Source organism: Podarcis muralis, chromosome 15, assembly GCF_964188315.1.
Source record: "Podarcis muralis chromosome 15, rPodMur119.hap1.1, whole genome shotgun sequence".
NCBI lineage: Eukaryota > Metazoa > Chordata > Lepidosauria > Squamata > Lacertidae > Podarcis > Podarcis muralis.
Genome location: NC_135669.1, coordinates 33,407,962 through 33,423,354, shown reverse-complemented (window position 1 = coordinate 33,423,354; position 15,393 = coordinate 33,407,962).

Genomic DNA, 15,393 nt, shown 5'->3' with positions numbered 1-15,393 from the left:
GATCTGTCCCAATCGCCTTCTAAATCCAGCCCGCGGACGGTCCGGGAATCAGCGTGTTTTACATGAGTAGAATGTGTCCTTTTATTTAAAATGCATCTCTAGGTTACTTGTGGGGCATAGGAATTTGTTCATTTTTTCTTTCTTTCAAAATATAGTCCAGCCCCCCCACAAAGTCTGAGGGACAGTGGACCAGCCCCCTGCAGAAAATGTTTGATGACCCTTGCTCCATTCACTCTCTCCATGCCATGAATAATTTTACACACCTCTATAATGTCACCATTTTCTCCAAACCAAGAAGTCCGACATGCTGCCACCCTTCCTCACAGGGGAGTCAGCATTAACCCCTTGGGTCATTTTAAAGGTAAAGGTACCCCTGCCCGTACGGGCCAGTCTTGACAGACTCTAGGGTTGTGCGCCCATCTCACTCAAGAGGCCGAGGGCCAGCGCTGTCCGCAGACACTTCCGGGTCACGTGGCCAGCGTGACAAAGCTGCATCTGGCGAGCCAGAGCCGCACACGGAAACGCTGTTTACCTTCCCGCTAGTAAGCGGTCCCTATTTATCTACTTGCACCCGGGAGTGCTTTCGAACTGCTAGGTTGGCAGGCGCTGGGACCGAACAACAGGAGCGCACCCCGCCGCGGGGATTCGAACCGCCGACCTTTCGATCGGCAAGCCCTAGGCGCTGAGGCTTTTACCCACAGCGCCACCCGCGTCCTGGGTCATTTTACTTTTGTTTTAAACCTTTCCAGAACTATACACAGTATGCCAAGTAGTCGGACCATAGATTTGTATAATGGCATTATGATATCAGCAGTTTTCGATTCCTTTCCTAATGATCTGTAGCAAGGAATTTGCCTTCTTCACAGCTGCCCTGCACTGGGTCGACCGTGTTTCATGTGCAGTCTCCCTGCCTGCAAAGAGCTTCCATGAACAATTTAGATTTAATTGAGGGAGGAGACAATTTGCCTGTACACATGACATTACAGTTGTACGTAAACATGCTCGTTCCTTTTTCCAGGGGTCAATGCTAACTTAAGTGCTGGAATAAAAAAGGCTTTCAAATGTCATCATCATTAATGCACAGAGCTCTCCAGAAACCTTTTTTTTTTTTTTCAAATGCAAAGATTGAAGCATCAGCAATTGGGGGTAGGGGCATGAACACACACACACACACACACACACACACACACACACCTACTTTGACCGGGGATAACCTTTCGAGCTGACCGGGCAAAAAGCAGGCACTGAAGCCCACGAGACAAAAATCTAGGTAAAAGCGTGTAAGTGAGGGGAGGAAGGAGGAGGTCCATTCAAGGTTCGGCTAACAAATTTACAAAGAGCCTAGTGAGGAAGGGAATTCAGAGTGGCATTGACATTTCGCTGATGCAAAGCAGAAGCAACCTCCAGGGCTCCTTCGCTGCCTTTTCTACCTGCTTCCACCATCATACAGATATGGATGTGTTTTGACAAGTTTCCCAATACAACTGTGAATGCTGCTAAATTGCAACTCTCATCAAGCCCAGCCAGCACAGCCAATGGCCAGGGATGATGGGAGATGTAGCTCGGCTGACTCAAATGCATTTTGGGGTGAAGGGGGGGGGGTCAGTCTGGATCAGACCTAACAAACCTTCCACACACCTGCTGCGTGAGTGCTGGAAGGAAGACCGCTCCCTGCTGCAAGGCCCATTTCCGCCTGGCTTAGGGGGCAGAGCCCAGACTCACCTTGATCAGCTAAAAGAGCCTCCTAGGAGGCCAGAGGGACATTGCTGGAACAACTCTAGGGTTGGGGCAACTGGCTAAAATGTTTTACAATGTTTTAAATTGCTATCATTTTGGTTCCTCTGTTATGTTTTTGTCGGGTTGGGGTTGGTTAAATGTTTAGTTGGGGTTGGTGGTTATTTTAATTTGGGTATAACTGTAAACTGTTTATTGTTATTATTGTTGTTATTGGTTTTCATTGACTTACTGGTCAATTACCCAACCTCCCCCATTTATCTTAAAAAAAGAAGAAGTTGAAATCATTTAAAAATACAGTGGTACCTCGGATTACATACGCTTCAGGTTACAGACGCTTCAGGTTACAGACTCCGCTAACCCAGAAATAGTACCTCGGGTTAAGAACTTTACTTCAGGATAAGAACAGAAATCGTGCAGCAGCAGCGAGAGGCCCCATTAGCTAAAGTGGTGCTTCAGGTTCAGAACAGTTTCAGGTTAAGAACGGACCTCCGGAACAAATTAAGTTCTTAACCTGAGGTACCACTGTAATAACTGACCACTCCCATAGGTCCCTGCTATGATGTGAAAAGATCTTTCTTGACCACTCCAAAACAATTGCCCAACTATAATTAAATAATGATAGTAGTAGTAGTAGTAGTAATAATAATAATAATAATAATAATAATAATAATAAAAAAGTTGGCCACACCCACTCTGACACATGGCCCTCAGAGAGTCAACTGTGGGTCAATGCAGCCCTCAGCTGGAAAAAAGCAAGCCACCCTTTTCCTAGGAGACCCCTTGATAACAATTAACAGCAGGTTTCAGCTCGCCATACTCCCACCCACCACCCAATTGCTGTTCCACACCTCTTTCTACTCCTGGAACTAAGCGAGAGTGACAGCTGAACTCTTCCTTGTCAAGCAGATTTTCCATCAGACAAGACACAACTAGCCAACCAGGTCACAAGGCGTTGAGAGATCAGCTCTTCCTTCTACATTAATACACAGAAGGTCTTCCCATCGTTCCCCGATTCCTCCCCTTCGGATATTGCTGACGTGATGGATGGGATTCACTCATCCATTAGAAGTTCAGCTGGTTGACCTCAGGGCAACAGAGCGAAAACAACCAACAGATAACACACACCCTTTCCTTACTGATGTTTTCAGTGAACTAAGAAACTTCAGGTGTACAGTCGTACCTTGGTAGTCAAACGGAATCTGTTCCGGAAGTCCGTTCGACTTCCAAAACCTTTGGAAACCAAAGCACGGCTTGTGATTGGCTGCAGGAAACTCCTGCAGCCAATCGGAAGCCCTATCGGATGTTCGGCTTCCAAAAATAGTTCACAAACCGGAACAGTCAGTTTGCGGCGTTCGGGAGCCGAAACGGGCGAGAATTAAGCTGTTCGAAAACCAAGGTATGACTGTATTTTAACCAAGGCTGAGCCTTTCGGGTCAAAAAGAGCAAATGTTAGCACCTTTGTAACCTCAAAGCTAGACTACTGTTGTATGCCTCACACAGGGCTGCCCTGGTAACTATTTGCTAGAGATCAAGGGTACTGCCCCAGTTCCAACATGGACTGTTCGACTCATATAGGGGGGCCATGCACCCTATTTTCCAGAGTAAAGCTGCCCTGTTTGGAGAGCTGCCTGGTCCAAGTCTGGTTTAAAGGTGCAAAACCCTAGGAAGGGAGAGCAGGAGAGGCCTTTAAGACGGACAGCAATTTGCACCTAGACAACAGACAGAAAACCAGTCACAGCAAGCACATTGGGCTTATATCCACACAAATAATGTATGCTGTATCTCCAATTAAGTTACAATAATTATTTCTAAATTTGTGCCTATACATAAAATTAGCCTAGCACAAATTATATGCAAACCTGTCCCCTTTTGCCATTTTAATCGAAGCCAAAGTGGCTGGAAATGACTAAAAAAACCCAGCCTCATACATACAGCAACCATCACAGATGTCACAGTTATATTTCCTGCATCAAGCATGCATTGTTTTATTCAGTACTTTTATTTTTAAAAGGATACTCTAGGTGATGTACAAAGCTTTAAAAAAAAGACTTAAAAATTAAATTTTAAAAAATTAAAGCAACTTTTAGAGCCTAGCCTAAGGACCTAAGGAAGCCAACCATAATCTGTAAAAGATGCTTTTACCTTCAATACAGTGCATCCAGTTCATGGGGGCCAAGGGAGGGGGGAGGATTTGGCCACCCCAGTAGACTAGCTATATCTAAGTCTGGAGTAAATTACGGGAAGCGACACCTCTCTCTCAAACCACTTCCTCAAATCCTTTGTTTGCTCCTTTCCCTCCAAGTAACCAAAAAATTCCCCTATGAAGCCTTTGGAACAACTGCTTAGTCCTCTATTCCTCCTGAAACTAAGCCCTGGTATGTGTAACTGAACCAAAAGCAGTTACAGATAGGTAGCCGTGTTGGTCTGCCATAGTCAAAACAAAAAAAATTCCTTCCAGTAGCACCTTAAAGACCAACTAAGTTAGTTCTTGGTATGAGCTTTCGTGTGCATGCACACTTCTTCAGCAAAAGCATCACCCCTCTCCCACCTGGTTCACTTTTGCCTTCATTTCCCTCCCCTCTTCTCTATGCCAGATTTTAGATTGTAAGCACCTTGGAGCAGAGAACTAGCATTCTGGTTGTTACTCTGAAGCACCACACACTTTGATCGCATTATATAAAAAAATAAAGCCTTAGGCTTTATTATGATCGTTCATTAAATTTATACCCTGCCCTTCCCCCACGCCCCACCCCACCCCCAAATGGAGCCCAGGGTGGCAAATAACATGCAATAAGACAATAAAGCCATCTTTAAAATAATCCCAGTACAGATGCAGACTGGGAAAGATCTCTACTTAAAAGGCTTGTTGAAACAGGAACATCTTCAGTTGGTGCCCAAAATACAACAAAGGACAGCGCCTGTCTGATATTCAAGGGGAGGGGATTCCCAAGGGGAAGTGGTGCAGAACTATAGGCCCAATTCCTACATTGTGTGGAACAGGCTTCCTGAAAAATTGCTATACACAGGAGGCCCTCACCTGCTGAGTGCAGTGATCGACTGGGTGTGGTGGTGAGATGATCTTTCAGGTATCCTGATCCTAAGCTGCATAGGATTTATACCCCAAAACCAGGCCTTAGGGGACTGCTTGCTCTCTACCAATGCCACAAATTCCACCAGTTCTTTAGGAACCTGCCTGTAAGGTGACTCATTCAGAGAGCTAGGAAAACACCCCCCCCCCCATCTCATCTCATCTCATCGCTCCAATCTACAGAAGGAGAGAGGTTGCATTCACATAGCAGTTTACTCCATTTCCCCAACTGTTGATTTCTACATTATATTTGAGCTTTCCCATCACTGCAGATGGTGGCAGCAGCCACAAAATTAAAAGACGCCTGCTTCTTGGGAGAAGGGCAATGACCGGCCTAGACAGCATCTTGAGAAGTAGAGACGTCACCTTGCCAACAAAGGTCCGTATAGTTAAAGCCATGGTTTTCCCAGTAGTGATGTATGGAAGTGAGAGCTGGACCATGAAGAAGGCTGATCGCTGAAGAATTGATGCTTTTGAATTATGGTTCTGGAGAAGACTCTTGAGAGTCCCATGGACTGCATGAAGATCAAACGCATCCATTCTTAAGGAAATCAGCCCTGAGTGCTCACTGGAAGGACAGATCGTGAAGCTGAGGCTCCAGTACTTTGGCCACCTCATGAGAAGAGAAGACTCCCTGGAGAAGACACTGATGCTGGGAAAGATGGAGGGCACAAGGAGAAGGGGGCGACAGAGGACGAGATGGTTGGATAGTGTTTTCGAGGTTACCAGCATGAGTTTGACCAAACTGCGGGAAGTAGTGGAGGACAGAGGTGCCTGGCGTGCTCTGGTCCATGGGGTCACGAAGAGTCGGACACGACTAAACAACAACAACAACAAAATGACGTAAAAGCCCTTCGAGAAAACTATTGTAATATGGCACCAGTTTAGTGCTCATTTCCTGGGCTTCCCCCCCGCCCCGCACCTCTCAGGTGGGCGCCATTCCCATTATAAGAGAACAAGGGAGGTGTTCATAGTGAGTTCCAGCACCTCTTTTTCTAGAAAAACAGCACTGGTCATTTCCATGTTATTTGATTCCAGGGGAAAAAAAATCTGTTTGCAGCCCACTTAATTTGGAAAGTCATGTGACTAAAGTGATGAAATCTGGAGTGGCAGACCTGCATACAGTTCTTTCCTGCTGTTTTTAGGGGGAGCTGGGAAACACACATGTGCGTAAGGGGGGGAGGGAGAAGTACTGACATTGTACTGCGATGTACATTGTGGTGTCACACCACACCCACTGATGTGGTCAAACGTTAGCATGATATACCGATATGCATCAGTCAACAAGCCAGGGTTCCATACTTCAACAGGTACTGCAGTATGAAAAGTGCCTTAGAAGCGGCAGCACTATAATTAGGAAAGCTATTGCAATATTCCCCCAAGTAAGAGTGTACCCAGAAAGAGTGCTCAAATGACAATCATTATAGGAGAAGCTGCAGGAAGCAGAGATGAGAGGCCAAGATACAAGCAACAACCTAGGGGAAGGAACACAGGGTTCCTTCAGACAACCGGTTTACTGAGCATTCACCCCGATTTGCTTGCACACAGCGTTGTAAGAAAAACTGCTCCTTTTCCCTTATGGGGTATTCCAGAGACTGTATAAGTGGGTTCGCTATCGATAGGAGAAAATAACAGAGGCCAACCAGAGAGCCAGTGTGGTGTAGTGGTTAAAAGCAGTGGACTTGTAATCTGGTGAACTGGGTTCACGTCTCCGCTCCTCCACATGCAGCTGCTGGGTGACCTTGGGCTAGTCACACTTCTCTGAAGTCTCTCAGCCCCACTCACCTCACAGAGTGTTTGTTGTGGGAGAGGAAGGGAAAGGAGAATGTTAGCTGCTTTGAGACTCCTTCGGGTAGTGATAAAGCGGGATATCAAATCCAAACTCCTCTTCTTCTTATATTGAGAAGCAAAGTGGCTAGTAAGCCTGGTCTTTACTCAAGGAACTGCTGCAACAGGGTCCCCACTCACCACACGCAGGAAGGAGGAGAACCCTGAACAATGGTGTGCAAGCCCTTATACCTGTACAGACTTTTGAAATTGCCCACCCTGTAGCTCAAGACCACCATCCCAAAACATCATGCATACATCACAGAAGGAGGCGGTCTATAGCAGAAATCCTGTTTGCCAGGATGTCTGATAATGGTTACTGATTGCATTACCTGGGCAGTCTGGCCTTTCTTTTGTGATGGTTAATAATGCTTTAGTTCCTGAATCCAGATCACAGGTTCACCCTATTCATGCACAAATAAGCCCTTAAGACAGGATTTGTAAGCAAAAAGGCAACATGAAGGCTTTCCCCATTTGCCTCCCTTAAAGGTAAAGGTACCCCTGCCCGTACGGGCCAGTCTTGCCAGACTCTAGGGTTGTGTGCTCATCTCACTCTATAGGCCGGGAGCCAGCGCTGTCCGCAGACACTTCCGGGTCACGTGGCCAGCGTGACAAGCTGCATCTGGCGAGCCAGCGCAGCACACGGAAACGCCGTTTACCTTCCCGCTGGTAAGCGGTCCCTATTTATCTACTTGCACCCGGGGGTGCTTTCGAACTGCTAGGTTGGCAGGCGCTGGGACCGAACGACGGGAGCGCACCCCGCCGCGGGGATTCAAACCGCCGACCATGCGATCAGCAAGTCCTAGGCACTGAGGTTTTACCCACAGCACCACCTGCGTCCCTTTGCCTCCCTTACTGCAGAGGAAAATTTGAGGTCATTGGGAGAGTCAAAATGACTTCAGGATTGTTTTCCCATACCATTTCAGACACATGCTTCATATATTTAGATAGGTGTGCATTTATGAATATGTATTCTATATTTGAGTCCTTAAAATTCTTATAACGAAGGATTGTTGTTGTTTAGTCGTTTAGTCGTGACCAACTCTTCGTGACCCCATGGACCAGAGCACGCCAGGCACTTCTGTCTTCCACTGCCTCCCACAATTTAGGCAAACTCATGCTGGTAGCTTCGAGAACAATAACGAAGGATAGCCTGCACCTAGTCTTTATTGAGCATTTGTTCCAATTTGCTTGTGAGGAGGTCAGATGGCAACAAGCATCCGTCTCAGTTTGTTTGTGGGGTGTTTCTTCCCATTCACCATTAGTTTATTCCACATTTTTCAGTACATTTCCCCATTGGGAAAAGTCATTTTGAAAGAAAAAGCAAAAAAAGTGGGTTCATTGTGCAGGGGCGAAAACGTGCTTTTAATCCACTTTAACCTCACAAACCTACATTTCCAGAATTACCAGAATGCGGCTGAGCTGCATCTCACAAAATGCTGACAGCCTGGAAACATCCACAGATAAGGGAGGATGATAACCCACCCTTGGCATGTAGACAGAGAGGAGAAAAACTCCCACTATGGCATCACACATACATCCCTTTCATCGTTATGAGGCCAACAACTGTTCAAAGGCCCTCACTGGAATCAAACTCGAAAGAGACACTTGGAGAAGCAGATCTTGATCATTAGTGAAAATGCGCTTTCTTTCATCAGCCTCTGACATGAAAGCATCAAGGGGGGAGGCAGCCCTTTTGGGAAAGAAGGGTTTGGGGGAGAGAAAGAGAAGCTGTGACCGCCTGCAGAAAAAAGGGGGCTGTTGATGCCCCAGAGGGCTTTTAAATCCAGACAACGGCAATTAGGATTGCACCATTTAATGGCAAGGGGGTGTTGTTGTTGAAAGACCTCTTTCCTCAATGAAATAAGACGCAAGCTTTACACAGAGACGGTTAACGAACCAGAAGGAGAGATAATCATGGGTTGTAATTTAAAGCCCCTCCCTCCTGTGAGTCCCTGCAAATCATGACACAGGGACTACCTGTGAGTTTAAAGAAGGGCTGTTTGTAAGTTTCCATCACAGGGCCAGGGAAGCCTGTGTCCTCCCCACAGACGTTGAACCCCAACTTCCATCAGCCACAGAAGTCAGCACAGCCAAAGGTCAGGGATGATTCCCTCTTGTAAGGGATGCAGCGAGGGTTGCCAGGTCAGGAGCATCTCACATCCTGAGATTTGAGGGCCCAAACTTGAGTTTTTGGGGTGACCCCCTGGTGATGTCATGGGGGAGGGCCCTTGTGGTTGTTCTTCAGCGCTCCATCCCACTACTGAGCCCTGGAGACGGAGGTTAATTGGGAGAGGGGAGGAGGGAGCAGAGGAGGGCAGACCGCCCAGAAAGACTATGCAATAATTTGCAGCCGTAAACCACAAGAGCCTAGGACTTGCAGATCAGAAGGTTGGCGGTTCGAATCCCCGCGACGGGGTGAGCTCCCGTTGCTCGCTCCCTGCTCCTGCCAACCTAGCAGTTCGAAAGCACGTCAAAGTGCAAGTAGATAAATAGGTACCGCTCCGCATATCTGGAGTCTTCAGGTCAGCTTAGAGGTCTGGCAACCCAAGATCGTATCGGGGTTCCTCTTGCTACCCATTCTCCACCCCCCATTTGCCAAGCCAAATAAGGATGGCATGAAGAGTAAAAGCAAGATTTTAGACGTGCAAAGAGGGGAGGGCAAACAGAGAGAAAGGAAGCCAAAAGGGTCTTTCTGAGAAGCCCCTTCTGCTGAAGCAAGGCCCCGGGCAAAATGACCCCGTTGCTATAGCTCTTGAGGCCTTTGGCTGAAACTTGCAAGGCTGCCTTTTCACACTGCCATCTGCAATCTGTCTTCAGTCAAGCAAACAGTCATCTCTCTGTTTCATACCAAGCTGGTCAGGCAAGTACCCCCCCCCCCCGGGCTGGGTGTCCCAAGCTCTGATTGATAATAACTTTGCTGTGCAAGCCTCCCTTTCACAGAACAACTTCCTAAAGTTGGGGCATTTTTTGAAACCACCACCACCTCCACCCACCTGTACAACAAGGCACAGAAACTGTCATTTTGTTTTTCAGAAAATTTAAACTCACAAAGAGCCGTCTCTCTACAGCAGGGCTGAGGAAACCGTTCTCAGCTAGAGGGCCGCATACCCTGTTGGGTGACCTTCTGAGGGCCACGTGCTAGGGGTGGAGCAACTTATGAAAATTTTACCTTTGCACAGTAGGCCGCTTTCTACACTAACACACCTCTCAGAGCTGGAGGACACTTTCCAGGCAGGTAAAAACACCCAAAGTTCAAAGCAGGTTTCAGTGATGGGTGCCGCCTAGGAAGAGTTCTGAGGGCCATTTGGAGAGAACTGGAGGTCCGCATTTGCCCCCTTGATATGAGGTTTCCCAACTTTGTTGCTAAAATTTCAGAGTAGCAAACATTCCCCCTTCGGGGGGAAATTGGACGACACACAACTGAAGTGTTATTAGCAACCAGAGATGTGGTGCAGTTGATGTGTTTTTTAGCTCAGCGAATTATGGATTGTCCAGCCAGTTGGGGGAGGGGAAGAAATGCGCCGTTCATGTCAACCACTTACTGGGCTAATGCAACAACAGTATATAATCCCAGCCATCGACTGACATTTTCATTAGCGAGCATGGAGGAGGAGTGGTGGGAGAAAAAGAGGAAGAAGACCCCAATGGCTAAATGGCCATGATTCCCTGAAGAGATAGAGAAAAAGGTGGCCAGCAATTGGGTTGTGAGTCGGCTCCCTCCCAGGGCAATTTGATCATCGCCAGTTTTGTTCAAGGTGTGGATAGAGGACCCCCCCAGACTCACTCCTAAGAAAAATGGTGCTTTAGCACACATGATTCTACACTTACTGCTAAAAATTGTAGCTCTGTGAGGGAGGGGGGTCTTCTAACAACTTTCACAGCCCTTAACAAACTATAGTTCCCATGTTAAAGCAGTATAAGAATCTTTTAAATGTATGGTGTGAATATGACCTACCGTAACTCGGCTTCCCTCACTCTGGAAATTGCCTTTGGATTAAGACAGAGGCAGCCATCTTGGGCTACATTGACACCCGGGGACAGGGGTGGCACTGTGGCCTAAACCACTGAGCCTCTTGGGCTTGCAGATCAGAAGGTTGGCAGTTCGAATCCCCATGATGGGGCGAGCTTCTGCTGCTCTGTCCCAGCTTCTGCCAACCTAGCAGTTCAAAAGCACACCAGTGCAAGTAGATAAATAGGTGCCGCTGCGGTGGGAGGGTAAACGGCGTTTCCGTGTGCTCTGGTTTCCGCCACGGTGTCCCGTTGCACCAGAAGTGGTTTAGTCATGCTGGCCACATGACCCAGAGAACTGTCTGTGGACAAAGACTGGCTCCCTTGGCCTGAAAGAGAGATGAGCGCCACACCTCATAGTCGCCTTTACATTGACACCATGCATTTGAAGAACTATTACACCATGTCTGCTTAGACATGGCTTCCCGCAAGGAATTCTGGGAATTGAAGTTTTTTCAGGTTGCTGAGAGTTGTTGGCAGACCCCCCGTTTCCCTCATAGAGCTACAATTCTTGGGAGCAGTCTAAAAACCCATCATTCTGCACAGGGAACTCTAGGAATTGTAGCTCTGTGAGGGAGAATAGGGTGCCTAACAACACCTGGCACACTTAACACACTACAGCTCCCAGAATTCCCCTCTTCAAAAAAACTGCTACTACCATCCAACATCATCACTCACCCACCTACCCACCCACCCCAGGAATTGTGAATGAAATGACCCAAATTTGTATGAAGGTAGGGGGTGTTTAATTTTCATACAGTTGCATGGTTTCCCCCCCCTTTACTTTTGTAAAGCCCTCTCCCTCCCATGGCTTACAGCAACTGATATTCAGAAGCATTGCTGCCTCTGACCGTGGAGCCAGAGCACAGCCATCATGCCTAAAGGTAAAGGGACCCCTGACCATTAGGTCCAGTCGTGGCCGACTCTGGGGTTGCGGCGCTCATCTCGCTTTATTGGCCGAGGGAGCCGGCGTACAGCTTCCGGGTCATGTGGCCAGCATGACTAAGCCGCTTCTGGCGAACCAGAGCAGTGCACGGAAATGCCGTTTACCTTCCCGCTGGAGTGGTACCTATTTATCTACTTGCACTTTGACGTGCTTTCGAATGCTAGGTTGGCAGGAGCAGGGACCGAGCAACAGGAGCTCACCCCATTCACAGGGATTCAAACCGCCAACCTTCTGATCGGCAAGTCCTAGGCTCTGTGGTTTAACCCACACGCCACACGTGTCCCAGGCCATCATGCCTAGTAGCCTTCAATAGCCTTGTTCTCTGTGCATTGGTGCAGTCCTCTTTTAAAAACTTCCAAGTTGGTGGCCATCATCCCTGCCTCCTGTGGGAGTGAGTTCCACAGTTTAACAATCCACCGAGTGACAAAGCCCTTGCTTTTCTTTGCCCTGAATCTTTCAACTTTCAGCTTCATTGGACATCCACGAGTTCTAGCATTATGGAGAGACGAACATTTCTCCATCTGCTTTCTCCATGCAATGTGTAATTTTACAAACTTCGATCGTGTCGCCTATCGCTCACCTTTTCTCTAAACCAGGAAGTCCCAAATGCGGAAAACTTTCCTCGTAAGGGAAAGACTGCACGTTGCTTTTGGGTTGCCGTGGGCAAGATAAAGCGACTAACAAATGAACAATTTTTTTAAAAGGGGGAGTCGCTCCGTCCCCTTGATAATTTTCGGTGACATTTTCCGAATTTATTATAAATGTTACCCCTCTTCCATCAGCTCCTATACAGGATTCACGACAGGATATTGCAGCACTGGGAGAGTTTCCACTCGCTCCAGCTCTGCCTCATTGATGGCGGAGGGAGCAGAACTTGGAGAGCGGTGCCTTTTCACCTCTAATAACACCACCACACTGGTGTGGCAAGAAACCTCACTTCCTCCCAGACCAGCAACGGAGACGCCAGTCTGTATCCCTTAAAAATAGAAGCAGGCAATGTTTCTTCCCCTTTCCAGGGCCACACATTACTTCAGGGGCAATTTGTTGGGGGCCACATTCTGAATTATGGTGCTGGAGGAGACTCTTGAGAGTCCCATGGACTGCAAGAAGATCCAACCTCTCCATTCTTAAGGAAATCAGCCCTGAGTGCTCACTGGAAGGACAGATCATGAAGCTGAGGCTCCAATACTTTGGCCACCTCATGAGAAGAGAAGACCCCCTGGAAAAGACCCTGATGTTGGGAAAGATGGAGGGCACAAGGAGAAGGGGACGACAGAGGACAAGATGGTTGGACAGTGTTCTCGAAGCTACCAGCATGAGTTTGACCAAACTGCAGGAGGCAGTGGAAGACAGGAGTGCCTGGCGTGCTCTGATCCATGGGGTCACGAAGAGTCAGACATGACTAAACGACTAAACAACAACAACATTCTGACTGTATGACTGCCCCTTTTCCACCTGCCTGCTGCCCTCTTCTTCTTTTGTCTCTTTTTTCTTTCAGACCAGCCAACAACCAGATACCTCTAGAAATCCCAAAACAGGACAGGAGGACAATTGCCATCCCCACTCGTGATTCTCACAGTAATTGGGATTCAAAGGCATATTGCCTCCAATACTGGTTTAGCACATCCTTTCCACACAGAAAGGTTCAGTTTTTGTCACCTGAGACCATGGGAAGCTGCAGCCTGTCAGGGCAGACAGTACTGCAATAGATGAACTTAGTATGAGACGATTCTTATATTGCAACCACTGTAGGCTGCAATTTATTTGTTGCATCTGTATCTCACCTTTTTCTGCAAGGCGCTCAAGGCAGCTGACATTATTCAACCCCTCATTTATCCCCAAAGCAACCCTGTGAGGTAGGTCAGGCCGAGTGGAAGTGAGTGGCCCAAGATGGGCTTCATGGCAGAGTGGGGAATTGCTTTTGAACCTTGGTCTCCTACAACATGGCTCTCTGAGAAGCTCAAGTCGAAATGAATATGACCCCTGACCATTAGATCCAGTTACCTTCCCGCCGGAGCGGGCCCTATTTATCTACTTGCACTTTGAAGTTGCTTTCGAACTGCTAGGTTGGCAGGAGCAGGGACCGAGCAACAGGAGCTCACCCCGTTGCGGGGGTTAGAACCGCCGACCTTCTGATCGGCAAGTCCTAGGCTCTGTGGTTTAACCCACAGCGCCACCCGCGTTTACAGGGCTGCAAATTCATAAGGCACAGCAGAGATCTGCAATATATCGCCCAGGTGTAAGCTGCTCTCCTTGGAGGAGTTTTCGGAGCCATCTTGCCCTCGGACTTATCCCCAAGCACCTTTCCAGAAGGGGATGGTTCTTCACTGACTGGAAGGCAACTGAGACAGTTCAACAGGTGGGGAGATGTTAGGCCAGGGGTATCTGATGACTTGCAGGTGAGCCATTTTCTGGACAACCTAAATGGCCCTTCCCCGAGATCCAGGCTTTTGTCTCACTATCCACTGTGCAAGCGTTAGGAATTTGCCAGGCGCGTTTTGCACCTAGCTATGAGCCACCTGCAACCAAATGAAGATCCCTGGGTCCCAGGATGACGCCTGACGTCACCACCATCTGGAGGTGCGTGCCTAGAAGATCCTTGGATTTGACTGTTTTCACACACTAGCAACACACCCTGTAGAATTCTATCTGTATCTGCATAATCAGAATGAATTTCAGGAACCAAAACGTCGTATTGAAAAATACGGCTTTCTAGCTGCCTGGTCCCCAAATGGCAAATAGGCATTCTGTTTTGGTGGCGGCAACCTTGGTTTAAGGAGCCATTTGGCGCCTAGCTTATAGATCTGAGTTTCCACCACCCGATGTGGCAAATTTCAAAAGCAGCCTCTTCCCATAAGCTTCTGCTTCCCCAGTCATCAGTACAAGTTTACTTGGATGACAGCCCTGCCAATGACTTTTATTTCCAAGCATGGACACTTGAGAGATGCAGCTTGAGGAGGATGAAATACTAGCAATGTTTTGTCTCTGGGTGAGCAGCATTCCTTCCCCACCTCCCTGAGATGAGAACAAACTTTTTTTTAAAAAAAAGAAGCATAATGGGGATCTATAGGATATAATATAAATAGCACATCAGACTGGCTGTCTCTGTCGACTCCTGTTTGAGCCAGTCAGGAAGCTCCTGGTTCGGTTTTGTTTCTTTTCTTTCTTAATGCCAACTAAATAGTGGCGTTTCACCCCTCCCTGCTGAACAGTCAACGCCGCCTTCCCTTAAATGCAAGCTTTGACTTCCTGCCCAGACTGGCTGAAGGCTCCGTCTGTCACTCAAGGCTTAGGAAACATTTGTCCGAGGAGGCAATAAAACCTTCTCGGATTCTTTATCCGCTGCCCTATTAGGAATTCGTCCAGCCACAGAGTAAGCAAGCGTAGCCCTTGGCTCGACAATCCATTCCGTTTCTTTCTCCTGATAAAAGCAAGGAAACAGAACAGAAATTTGCATCTTGTGCATAGAGCCGGCATCACCCGATGTTTGCACGAGTGTGTGCAAATTACCTAGACAAGCCAGGTGGCCTAAATCAGGGGCAGGCAGACTTCAAGCTTGTGGGATCTACCAAATTTTTTGCTCTATAAGACTCACTTTTTCCCTCCTAAAAAGTAAAGGGAAATGTGTGTGCGTCCTATGGAGCGAATGCAGGCTGCGCGGCTATCCCAGAAGCCAGAACAGCAAGAGGGATTGCTGCTTTCACTGTGCAGCGATCCCTCTTGCTGTTCTGGCTTCTGGGATTCAGAATCCCCCCCCCCCTTGTTTTCCTCCTCCAAAAACTAG